Below are 12,776 nucleotides of genomic sequence, written 5' to 3'. Positions count from 1 at the left end.
CATAATCATCGTGTTTTTAAATTGAAATTTAGGTATAATTGTCGTTGATGATTGGATACATTGCACTTGATCCCATGTTGCACAGTTGTTCTTGTTTCAATTTCATAACGTAATAAAATATTATATTTGGAGAGACGATCAGGGTTTGTAATCTAATTAATCTCATTTATTTGTCAGTTGGCGGAAGCTTGTGTCCGAGTCCTCCCCTTATATAATTAAAAAAAACTATATTTGAGACATCATACGAAAACACCAAATATTCTTTTATTTTTTAAGTTCACCCCTTTTGCATATATTTCGCAAAACCGTGCAAAATATTTGGTTAATCCGGTCTTCCCAGCGTGCAAAGACTGGATTTGGACTTAACTAGAGATGCTTCTTATTGTTATATAAAACTAACAAATGATGCATCGATAATCCGCCCGCTTATATTTTTTAACCTAACTAATTATTGTTTTTATATTTAATTTATTAATTATGATTGATAAATTATGTAGTGGTTTTTAGAATTTATTAAAATAGATTCTTATAATAATTTTTATTGAGGGAAATAATCGATATTTCTGTTTGTATGCTAAAATTAACAAAGTAGTTAAGAGATCGGTGCAGTATAAATATTCGAGTTATTTTATATATTTGACATTCACTGTCTTTTGATAAGTTAAAAATTAACATACTAAAGAAAGTGATGTCAAAACATAATGTTTAGGGGATCTATGAATATAAATTACCCCCATAAATTCACACACATGAATACGTGTAATTCAAAGCGCAAACGTATGAGAATTATGTTCTGGTGGGCTTTGGATTGGATATGGTACATATGGGTTTTCCATTTGACCTGTATGAAGTGATTGGATTTAAACATAAAGCGTAAAGGTAAAGCCCATTTGAAGATGGGCTTCTATTTACTTTAAATATGATTCGTGCAAAATATCTATGAGATTCTTTGTTTTGATTCTTTAAATCCACAAGATATTATATTGATCGAAACAAAAAAAAAATAATAAAGAAAATTTTAAATTTTAAATACATTACGTTTATACAAAGCACTTGCGTAGCCGATTTGGTATCGAGATGTTTTAAATTATTTCATCCAAATACAATCTCAAAGACGGAATAAAGTATCTGTTATAAAAAAATGACATTACATTCTTTGTCAAAACTATAACGTTTGAAATAAATGTGCTAGGAATATCGTGATCATAAATGAGATGAATTCACCTATATTGTAATTCATATTGCAACATACATTATTATTAGTACTACATGTCATTACATGATGCACATTAAATACTATTTCTAATATGATATTCAATTATAAAAATTAACATGAATTTAAACTTTTGTAGGAAGAAATGAAAATGTTGAATTAAAAAATAAAAAATAATTGACTCACAAAAGACAACCCTAGACTTTTTTTGTGTGTATTTATATATGTAAGTACTTATTAATGGCATAGAGGTTTCATTTATGAAAGGATATAATAAACAATGGATAGGATCCAGGCTGGCATTAGTTGAAACAGCCGTAAACAATTGATTGCGGGAAAAAATCTCCACTTCTATGCATACACGCAGACCACGAATCTTGTGTGGATATATTTTACATATGAATATAATTTAATATTGCATCTAATATTAATAAATATTACACGGGTTTGTTTGATGTGCAAATTTTTTTTTTGGTTTCATATATTATTTATCATACAACAATCGAATCATTACATATTCATCTGAATGGATTCAGAAATTAGAAATAGGTAGACTTGAACTTAATTTAATAAATTATATATTATTATAAGAAAACATAATATATTTTTATTTATAATATATTTTGAAACTCATTTGAAAATTTCATGAATTTAGAGTAATACAACAATAAATAAGACTCAAAGTTTTCATTTTTTTCAATCACAACAATTTATTTTAATGCAAAAACAAATAATTTCATTATTCAAGTAATATATTTTTCTCTCAAATCATAAAAAATATCACTTTTTATTACATTCATATCACACAACTATTATAATTTTAAAAACTAATCTGAAACAAAAAATATATTTCATTTGTATCTGTATTTAAGACTTGAGAAGTCAAAGTCATAAGCTGAATTTTATAGAAAAATTTTAAACGATAAGCATACAAGATTTAAAATTTACTACACTATAAATTATTTTTGATATATATATATATATATATATATATATATAGTTTCTTTCAAGTGCCCACCTACCATGCCCATCAATGATGTGACACTATTCTATTGGACCTACAATTTATCACATTTTTATCACATGCAATAGAATAGTGCCACATCATTGGTGGGCATGGTAGATGGACACTTGAAAAAAACTCTATATATATATATAACCCCCAAAAAATGGGATGTGCTATAGCCTAGCACATCCCATACATGGATTCGTCCATGTTCATCTCATATCAATCATATCATTAATATAAATTTTCAATATTGCCCTCACATATATTTTTCATTTATATTTATTAATTACTAAAAAATTTTAAAATGAAATTCATCATTTTATCTTAAATGTAATAATTCAAATCAAACATATTACTGTTTTTAAAAAAACAATTCAAACACATTGAAGTAGTGTTTGAGAGAGTTTTTAGGAAGCATTTCTTAGCTTTTCCTTGATAAAATTTTGAAATTTTGTGAAATTTTGTTTAAAAAAACTGAAAAGTGCATCATATATGCTCTCCCAAATACTACCTAATAATCATACAATTTTTATAATTTATAATCGTATCTATCGAACCAAACAGACTCTTAGGTATTATAACTACATTTGAGTGTATTTTCTTGATAAACAATATGCTATAAACAACCGATTAACATAACAACGTCTAGATGCATCATCTTCCTAAAAATCACAGTCTGCTCTATGTGTAGCTTAAACAACAACTTGTGAACATACAATTGCCCAATGCGTAGCTCAAGCAACACATTTCAGAACATTTATTCAAAATATCGTCTCTTGCCACATGATGAGTGCAAATATATTATGGCTGCGTTTACTTTGCTTGATTAGAGTTGCATTGATTAATTATCATATTCTATCAAGTGTTTTACTAGAAATTTTACCAATCATAATAAATACATGAGCCCGTTATAATATTATTTAGAAATAATTTTTAATCCTTTTTAATTGGTATGATTGTTTATCCATCCATCTAATTTAACTCAAGTTACCGTAATTATCCTTTTCACCTATCATTTATAAAAGCCTATTTATAATCTACATTAACATTTAGCCACATTAAAATGTTTACATTTATAATTCTTGAAGTATGAAATGAAATATTCACATTAAATTTTTTATAAAAATTAGAAGAAAATAAAACAATAACACAATTAAATATAAATTTTTAAATAATTATTAGTAACTAAAAATGTATGATCTTATATTTGCGATAATGTATATTATACAAGGTTCTAAAAAGCGTGATGCGCGTCAAAGCGTGGAAATTAAGCTTCAAGCTTTTCAAGCTTAAGCGATCTTAGAACGAGCTTAAGAGTGAAAAAGCGTTTTTAATTTTTACTATAATTTTAATTATTTTAAGACAAACATTAAATAAAATGTTAGATTAACCATAAATATATGATTTAATAGATAATTCAACTTCCAAACTATAAATATACATATTTATAAAAATGTTTTCATTTTAAAAAACAAATAAAATCTTTCGTTCTAAAAACCGATCGTTTAATCGAGCTTAAGAGTATTAAAGCTTAAGCAAGATTAAGCGTCGCTTAAAGGAGCTTTTTAGAACATTGATATTATATAATAAAAAAACATTAAGCACTTTAAAAAAAATTATATATGTATTTATTTTGAATTAAAATCATTATTTTTAAAAAAAATTAAGGAACATTATCAAATTTTTTAATCATAAATTATTTGAAAAAATTAAATATATATAATATAAAAATGTAAAAATAATATTTCCCAACTATAATTATCAAAGGATAAATTTGGAATCATAATTTAATTTTAATATCATTCCTAATCATAATCAATCAAAATAAACATATGATTATTTATAAATAATTATTCTAAATCTTATTTAATTACTTTAATAATCACGTTATAGTTTATCTATACAATTCAATCATTTAAAGTAAACGCAGCCTATATATATATATATATATATATATGTATCACAATGTTTGTGTGAATTGGCTTTCGTTTCTAGGTCTATATTTCTTTTTTTTTTTTTGGAATTCTTGTAATTCATATAGAGGTCTTGGCCTAGTTTCCCTTTCTTGTAATATTTTTTCATCTAATAAACGGGTAGAGATCCGCCTAACCCTCGCAACAAGGCCCAAAACAGGCGGCTTTCTTTAAAAACAAAAAAAAAACAATGTTTGTGTGAAATAATTAGATATTATATTGAAACAAACAATTTTAAAACTATATATTTTTTAAATAATATTCATGGTAGCAAAGGCCTAAGGTGATATGATCATTTAAAAACTCAAAATTATAAATAAAAAATATTTTGTTGAGATAGATTAGTGATCCAGATAAACTAAAAACTTTATTAAAATAGGTTTTTGTGAAAATTTATAATGAAACGAATATGAAATGTTTTTGAAATCTTATAGGAGTATTTGTTTTTAATCACAAATTTACAAATTAAAAAAAACATTTTTGAACGACAAATTTACAAAATTTTTAGCAAACTTGTACACTCGATTTAAAATATTTTTATTACCATACTACTAGTTATATATATATATATATATAAAATAAAATATAATATAATATAATATAATAAAATATAATATAATATAATATAATATAATATATATATATATATATATAAAATATAATATAATATCGAGTGTGGACTATTGACCAATGATTTGTTCAGTTTTTATACGTACTTCGAGGCGTTTCCATATATGGTAGGTAGAATGCCCATTTCTGTAAATCAAAGTAATTGATACATTTTCCTTTCTAATAATTGATTTTAATTTTTAAATACTTATATTATTGACTCGTTGACCTAAAATGCTTATCTAATCTAAAACGAACAAGTAAGCCGATAAATGGTGATCATAGTCGTGTATTTACCATTGGTCCACAGCAAGATTACCAGTTTACCACCTAAAAAAGTGATCAAAACATGATGAAAGTATTCATTTTTTTAAGATATTTGAGTGCTATGATGATATTTTCTCTCCTAGAAAAACGAACTTTTGAATCCACGTTCAACATCCAGCTTACGATATTGTGTTTGATTCCTACAAGTAGTTGTTGCAATATATATTTTGTGTGTTATTGTTGAGAAGTAACAACTCTCATATTGGTAAAACAAGAATCAAACTTGATTTGTTATGTAGCTGTACAATTTAAAAATTTTAGTTACAATATATGATGACGGTTTGCTAAACCGGGGCCCGGGCTGTCAGGGTAGTAAAGTGGGCCTGACGAGATGACCGGGTTAACAAGAATGATAAGTGATCCGTCCTTTTCCGATTGAGGTAATCTGCACGCAAGGAAAGAAACGAAAGCATGTTAGTGGAACGCCGGAAAGTTTTCCGGCGGAGCCACTCCGATGCTTAAGTCAGGCTCAGAAATGGAGTGGGCTTTAGAAAAAATAAATATAGTGTTTTTGAGATCTCTTGTGAACATACCTCTACGAATACCTATGGCAAGGTATTTATAGGCCTTGGAGTGAGAGAGTCACTCCGCATTTCCAGGGAAGTGACCACGATCTGGGTCGTGGGTGCAGGAGTTGCCCACGTTTACCTATCATGCACGATGAAACCGGAAGGTTCGGGATGATGGCAATCGTGGGGATCGTGCCCTTGAGAAATGGGCATTGTCTACATCATGAAGACCTGGTCTTCCCGTGCTCCTGAGGCTCCTGGCCTGCCTTTGTTATGGTTACCAGCCCTGACACCCCTGCTTTTGCATAGCTCTGCTACCCCTGGGTTACCGGAATATCACCACTCCTCTCTAAAATAGTCGGGCTAGAGCCTTACTCGCTGTCCTGACTAGCAGCCCTGACTCCCTTGCCTTTGCTTAACTCTGCTACCCCTGGCTTACCGGGGTATCACCCCTCTTCCCTAAAATAGTCGGGCTAGAGCCTTACTCGTTGTCCTGACTAGCAGACCTGACTCCCTTGCCTTTGCATAACTCTGCTACCCGTGGCTTACCGGGGTATCACCACTCTTCCCTAAAATAGTCGGGCTAGAGCCTTACTCGCTGTCCTGACTAGCAGCCCTGACTCCCTTGCCTTTGCATAACTCTGCTACCCCTGGCTTACCAGGGTATCACCACTCTTCCCTAAAATAGTCGGGCTAGAGCCTTACTCGCTGTCCTGACTAGCAGCCCTGACTCCCTTGCCTTCGCATAGCCCTGCTACCCCTGGTTTACCGGTGTATGACCACTCCTGATGCGCCTATCTTAAGGGATTGGAGAAATATATTTTCAAAGATTGCGAAAATGTGATAGGGCTGACGTCAACCCTAAAATTTTGAAAATACAGGCAGGTGTCAGTGGACGTTATCTGTCCTTTCACCTGCCCGCAATCATCATTACCCTGCCCAGTTCAACTTCCCAAGCTCATCCTCACCATCTGATCATCTTTAAATCTACGGCCTGGATGTAAGTTCTTCATCTATAAATACCAAACCCCCTCCATTTTTTACTTTCTGCATTCCTTCGCTGCTTCTAAATTTCTTCGGCTCCAGCGATTCTGCATTTCAAGCTAGACTTACTTGATTTTTCTCGCATCTACCCTCTTTGCTGTAAGTTTTCCCCTCTCCTCTACTATATTTTCCCCTTATTTTATCTTTTCCCATTAAAATAATGTCGGAATCCGCCTCCTTAACTTCTGGGGCCAATGCTCGTGGCTCTGCGGGTGTAGAGTCCGCAGCGTTGCGCCATGATTCTCCTTCTCTTATTACTTCTGTTGCACAGGCGGTGGCAGCTGCCCCTTCTTCCTCTCGTCCCAAGAAATCCCAAGCCGGGGCATCTAAGGATAAGGGTAAAGCCAAGGTGACTCACCCTACTGTTCTTACCCCCCTTCCCAAACCAAGCCCTGAGGATCCTTGGTTTAGCCAAGTCATCAGTACCCTTCGCCCGGAATCTATAGAAGAGCTCCGGGTTATGGGTAACATCCCTTTTTCATATTCTATCCTTATCCCCGGCCCCCTGGGCCGGGCTGACCAACCTCCTGAAGGTTTTTATACTTTTTTCATGGAACAACTCAGGAATGGGCTTCGTTTCCTCGTCCATCCTTTTTATTATAAAATCGCCCAGTTTTATAAAGTGCCCTTAAACCAATTCCATCCTAATGCCTTTCGAATGATGGCTGCCACCTATGTGCTGTTCAAAACACATAATCTTGCCATTACCCCCCTAGTTTTTCATTATTACTATGCTTGCCGGTTTACCGAGATGACCTTTTCCTTGAATGCTCGGCAAAACGCTCGCTTCTTAGATGAAACCCCCTCTTCTTGGAAATGATGGAAAGAGAGGTATTTTTTTATCCAACTTCCATCAGCCCGGACAAGACCCACCAAGTTTCTGACAGCCCTTCCCTCCCAACCAGAACTTCCAAAAAAGTATAAATTTGAGGAGCCCTATCTCCGGTCCCAAGAATTGGTGGAAAACCGGAAATTTCCCTCTGCTCCTCTGTTGGAGGAAAGTAGTTTGATCGCTTGGGGCCTGGGTGCCCGGGTAATAGGTCCGGTAGAACGGATAATTGATGAGTATGGAGTCACGGACCCAGCTCCTGGTATGCTCTATTACCATTATGTGCTTGTTTTTCTTTATATGCTTTTACTAATATACCAACTCTCACCATTTTTTTGTACAGAGGAAACAACTCCCAAGAAAAAGAAGAAATCCAGACTGATGAAACAAGCCTTTGCACAGAAAAGGGCGGCTAAGAAGGAAGCTGCTCAAGAGAAAGAGGGAGAACGGGTCGCTGAAGCAGTTAGGAAAACCCGAGTTCTGCAGCTGGCCGAAGAACGCCGAGCCAGGGGGTTACCAGGGCAGGAGGTTCCTCTATCTACCCCAATTACAGGGTTTACTGCCCCTTCATCTGTGGTTGTGCCCCCGGCGGCGAGCGCCCTTGAATCCGTCATGGTGGAGGAGCCGGCCTCCCCAATTAATGATCCTTATTCCCTTGTAGGAGGGAAAAGGAAAGTTGTAGGGAATCCAGACATGGTTATTCTGAGCGATCCCGAAGAAGGGGCTCCCCTGTCTCCTTCTTTTCCCCTTCTAGCACCTTTCTACCAAGCTGCACCGGGTGGTAGTCCTTCGGGTGCTAAAGAGAGTATATTCCAAGCTGGGGTCTCTGGCCGAGGAGTGCAGACATTGAAGGGTCTCCTGACCCCGGCAGAACAGACTCATCTCTACCATCGGGGCCCCAATGTCAAATATTTCGAGGGCACCAACCGTATTCGGTCCGTAAGTCCCTTTTCCCTCTAGTGTTAGTAGTATTAACTTTCCCTATTTTAACACTTGTATTTTCAGGGGCTACACCTGTTAGTGGATAGCTATGAGGATGCCACCCGATTTGGCCGGATGAAGACGGATCGGGCCAATATTGAGGCAGAGAGGTCCCGGGTTGCTTCTAAGCTATCAAAAAAGTTTGAGGAAGATATGGAGCTGATGAGGCAGGCCCATGATCGAGCCTTGTCCAGTCTGCGTTCTTCTTTGGAGGTGGCTACGCAGGATCTTAATTCTGCATATGCAGACCTCGCTCTCTCCCAATCCCAACTGGAAATGGCCCAACACGTAGCCGTGGAAGCCCGGGCCAAGATAAGTGCTGCCCAAGACAAGGCGAAGAAAGCGGTGTCGGCCTTGGAGACTCGCATGAAGTCCGAGGAAGAGCTTAAAGCATCTTTCCTATCCTCTGCGGAATTTGAGAAAGCTGTGGAGGATAAGTCCTATGCCTTTTTCCAGACCGGCTTTTATAAATGTCGCGATCAGTTTGAAGAGGCGGGTCTTTGGTCCACTGGCCAAGAAGGATTTCCAGATCTGGACAAGGCAATTGAATCTCTTCCCAGTCCAGCCAGAGTTGAGGGTGCAGAGGCTAACCTTTCAAAGGAGACCATGACCACTGAGGACGGGGGCCCTTCTGACAATCCTGTAGTTTGAAATATTGTTGTAATTGGGCTATAGAAGCCCCTCCTCTTGTAATTTTTCCCTTAATGAAAACTAATTTTCTTCGTATGTATGTGCTTTCTCATTTGTCCCCCTTTTTACTTCAAAAACAAATATGAAGTATCCTGGGCTTGAATGATCGGAATTTTAATAAGTATTCGGGGCTGGAACTTCTCGGGGGTATATAATGTAAAGGGCTTATAATGTGTGAGACCTCGTTTCTAAACAACTAATCTCGGACAAAACAACCGATAAGCATACAAGAACCAAGATTAGAAGCAACCAAAAATAATTTTTGGTTTTTTTTTTCACGTTCGCGCGCCCGCGCCTCGCCAAAACCAGCGCGCCCGCGCTCTCAGAACGCGCGCCCGTGCCCTAACCTCGCCAAGAGGCCGCGCGCCTGCGCCAATATCCGTGCGCCCGCGCCGTCCTCTCGCCCAGAAAACTAAGGCACCGAAAAGAAATCCAACCAAACCTAAACACTTGCATTTAAAGTATCTGATAAGCCAATAACAATACAAGAACAGTTTAGGGAAGAAAAACATTCGATTCGGTAGTACCTACATCGATACTTGTTTACAATACAAAACGAGAAGTTCGAAAGACAAAAAATGATCGCAAAACATAAACTAAATTGACATGCTGATTCGATTTCTAAACGTGTCTCACTTCTATCTCTTGATCTTGATGCTAACCAGGTCTACGCTGACTTGATCCTGCCCCTCCTGTTGCCAAGTATACATACAAAACAAAGCAACAACCGGATAACCGGTGAGAATGATATTCCCAGTACAAGCAGCATAACAAGTAATACAATCAATCAACATGCTTCCAAGGCAATACATAATCAAATAACAACGTAAAGAAATGCATGTCTTTAAATCGGGATATCAATTCTGATAAACGAGGGATTACTGCTGTTGTAAGGCCCGAGATTATTTAATTTTAATTCGAGAATATTTAATTTGAGAATTTTTGGAGTTTAGATTTAAATTCTAAAATTCTAAAATTATTTATGATTGAAATTGAATTAAAAAGAAGTTTCAAGGGTCAATTTGCAAATAGTAAAGAGATGAGGGGCCAAAGTGAAATTTTGACATTTTGAGGGGGACACTTGTCTACACATGAACCTGAACGTGTATTGTAAGCATTTTGAATCAGAATTATCAATTCCTTCAGCCCAAAATCGAGAACATCATCTTCTACCTTGGAATTTTGTCTTCCAAGTTAAATATTTCAAGATCCGTGCATCCGAATTAAATTCCGGGCATAGTTCCGTGATCCTTGAAAGAAGAGCTTCAATTTGGTGTAAGTATCTTTATGATTCAGGATATTTCGAAATTGAGATGATAAAGAACTCAGAATTTGAGTATGAATATGTGTTCTTGAGATTCTATGTGTTGTATTATCGCAATCGGGTCGAAGATTGGATGCCGTTTCTATTTCTTATGAATTTTTCAGCATGTATTTCGAAATGGTAGCTGCTGATATGCTGGCATATTGATGTATTTTGGCTGGTATATCATGTATTTGAAGTAGATATGAATGATAGATTGGTTGGATTTCAGTTTCGGCTACCGATTCCGTACCGTTATGTCGTCGGTTTGAAAAATGATTAAGTTTGAGTCTAGATTGTTTGAGCTGAGTATGATGTGAGTTCTTGCTGATGTTCTTAGACATGTTTGATGTATTTTCAGATTGAAAACAGGGGACTTCAAGTTAAGAATCACGACTTCGAAACCAATCGACGGAAGAACAAGGTTTGTGACTTGTTAGCCTTGAAGATTGGGAAGAGAATGAGCAGATTTTGATTGTGTTCTTGTTGTGCAGCTATATCAGATTTGAAGAGCTTTGAAACCAAGTTTGAAAGGTATAAGACAACCTTTGAATAAGGGCTTGTATATTCAAGAGATTTTGCTTGAATGCCCTTTCAAAACCACATACTATGTGCTTATATGTGTTGTATTTGCACACTTACTTGCTTGTTTGATTTAAATTGTTATTAGTTGGCTTTTAGTCTTATTCTTCTAGATTTTGATGCATTCATATTGAGCCAACAGTCCTTGCAATTTTAATGGTAGATTCGCCAAAAGAATTTGGACGTTTGGATATATATCGAGGAGCATAGGAGATAGATCGACTCCTATTGCTAGAAACCCGTTATAGTGTTTCAAAGTCTGGAAAAAGAGTTCAACGCCACCCCGAAAGGGAGAGTTGGTGGGAGATTTGTTGTGTTCTTCTTCCCCGGGATCCCAAGAATCGATATAGAACTTGATAGCAAATTTTTAAATCATGCATTGCACTAGCTTGGTTTAACTCTTGTTGAGATATTTATGTGAGTATTTCTTTAAACTCTATGATATGCATGATATAGTTGTTTTATACTGGGATTCAATTCTCACCGGAGATATCCGGCTATTTCTATGTTTGTATGTGTGCATGGGAATAGATGGGGCGAGCACAGGACAAAGAAGGTTGTAAGAAGAACGAGATCAAGATTAGTATGTGGTGATTTCGGGTATAAGAAGTAGAGTTGTTGTCAACCTTTGTATCTAGATCTTGTGTATGTTTTGTTATAAACATTTGCACATAAAGACTTGTATGTATGGCAAGAATAAGAGCATTTGAACATATAGATATATAGGTTTGTCAAGAACAAGAGTATGTAAGATCTTATGGTTGTATGTCAAGTTCCTTGTTTAGTTACTTGATTAGTTCATGGATTTGCATGTTTTCATCTAGATTTTGATGTTAAATTCATGTTATATATGTTTGTCAATGTTTTAGAATCAAAACAGGGACAAAGACATCATTTTTCAGCTGTTTGGAAGGCAAATCAGAGGGCCAGGCGCGCCCGCCTAGCCCAGAGGCGCGGCCGCGCCTAACCAAGGCACTTTGAGTGCCTTGGCCCGAGCCCTATGCGCGCCCGCGCCACATGAGGCGCGCCCGCGCGTCAAGGGTTCTCTAAGGAAAAAAAAAAAATTGTCGATTTTTCGCGACTCGTTTTTGCGTCGCCAAATGTCTTGTATTATTTATTTAATTTTTAAGTAGATTAATATTCTGATTGAATATTTCTTGTTATTAATCGCCCTATAAGATGAGATTAGCACCCGAGGTCCCCACAATAGATGGTATCAGAGCGTAAGTTCTGGACTGATTAGAGAGAAGCGAGCGGGGTAGATCGAGTCCTCTTGATTGATTGATTTTGCTTGCATGATTTAATGTTTTAGATTAAATTGATCACATGATTATGTGTATTGATTTTATAAGCATGATTTATTGCTTTATCAAGTATGTATTATTTGAGAATGAATTAGAACCGGTTTTGGATCAGAACTTGATCTCTAGAGAAGGCATGAAAATGCTAATCAGAGAAGGACTGAAACAGAATGGGTGAGTCTGATAGATTGATACAATTGTGTGCTAATCCTTTTGAATATCAGATATGCCTCCTCGTCAAGCGCCGGTTACTAGACAGACATTGGCCGTTCCTCCACCAGAACAGGCAGATGTGCCACAGGCCGCAGAAGCTCCTAGACCAGAACAGGGTAGTACATCCAATGATCCAATGGATGTTACAGCAACACCTATGGAGACTTTACTGAAAAGATTTCAATCCTTCAAG

Source organism: Henckelia pumila, chromosome 2 (assembly GCF_033568475.1).
Source record: "Henckelia pumila isolate YLH828 chromosome 2, ASM3356847v2, whole genome shotgun sequence".
NCBI classification, from domain to species: Eukaryota; Viridiplantae; Streptophyta; class Magnoliopsida; order Lamiales; family Gesneriaceae; genus Henckelia; species Henckelia pumila.
This window is presented reverse-complemented; position numbering follows the sequence as displayed.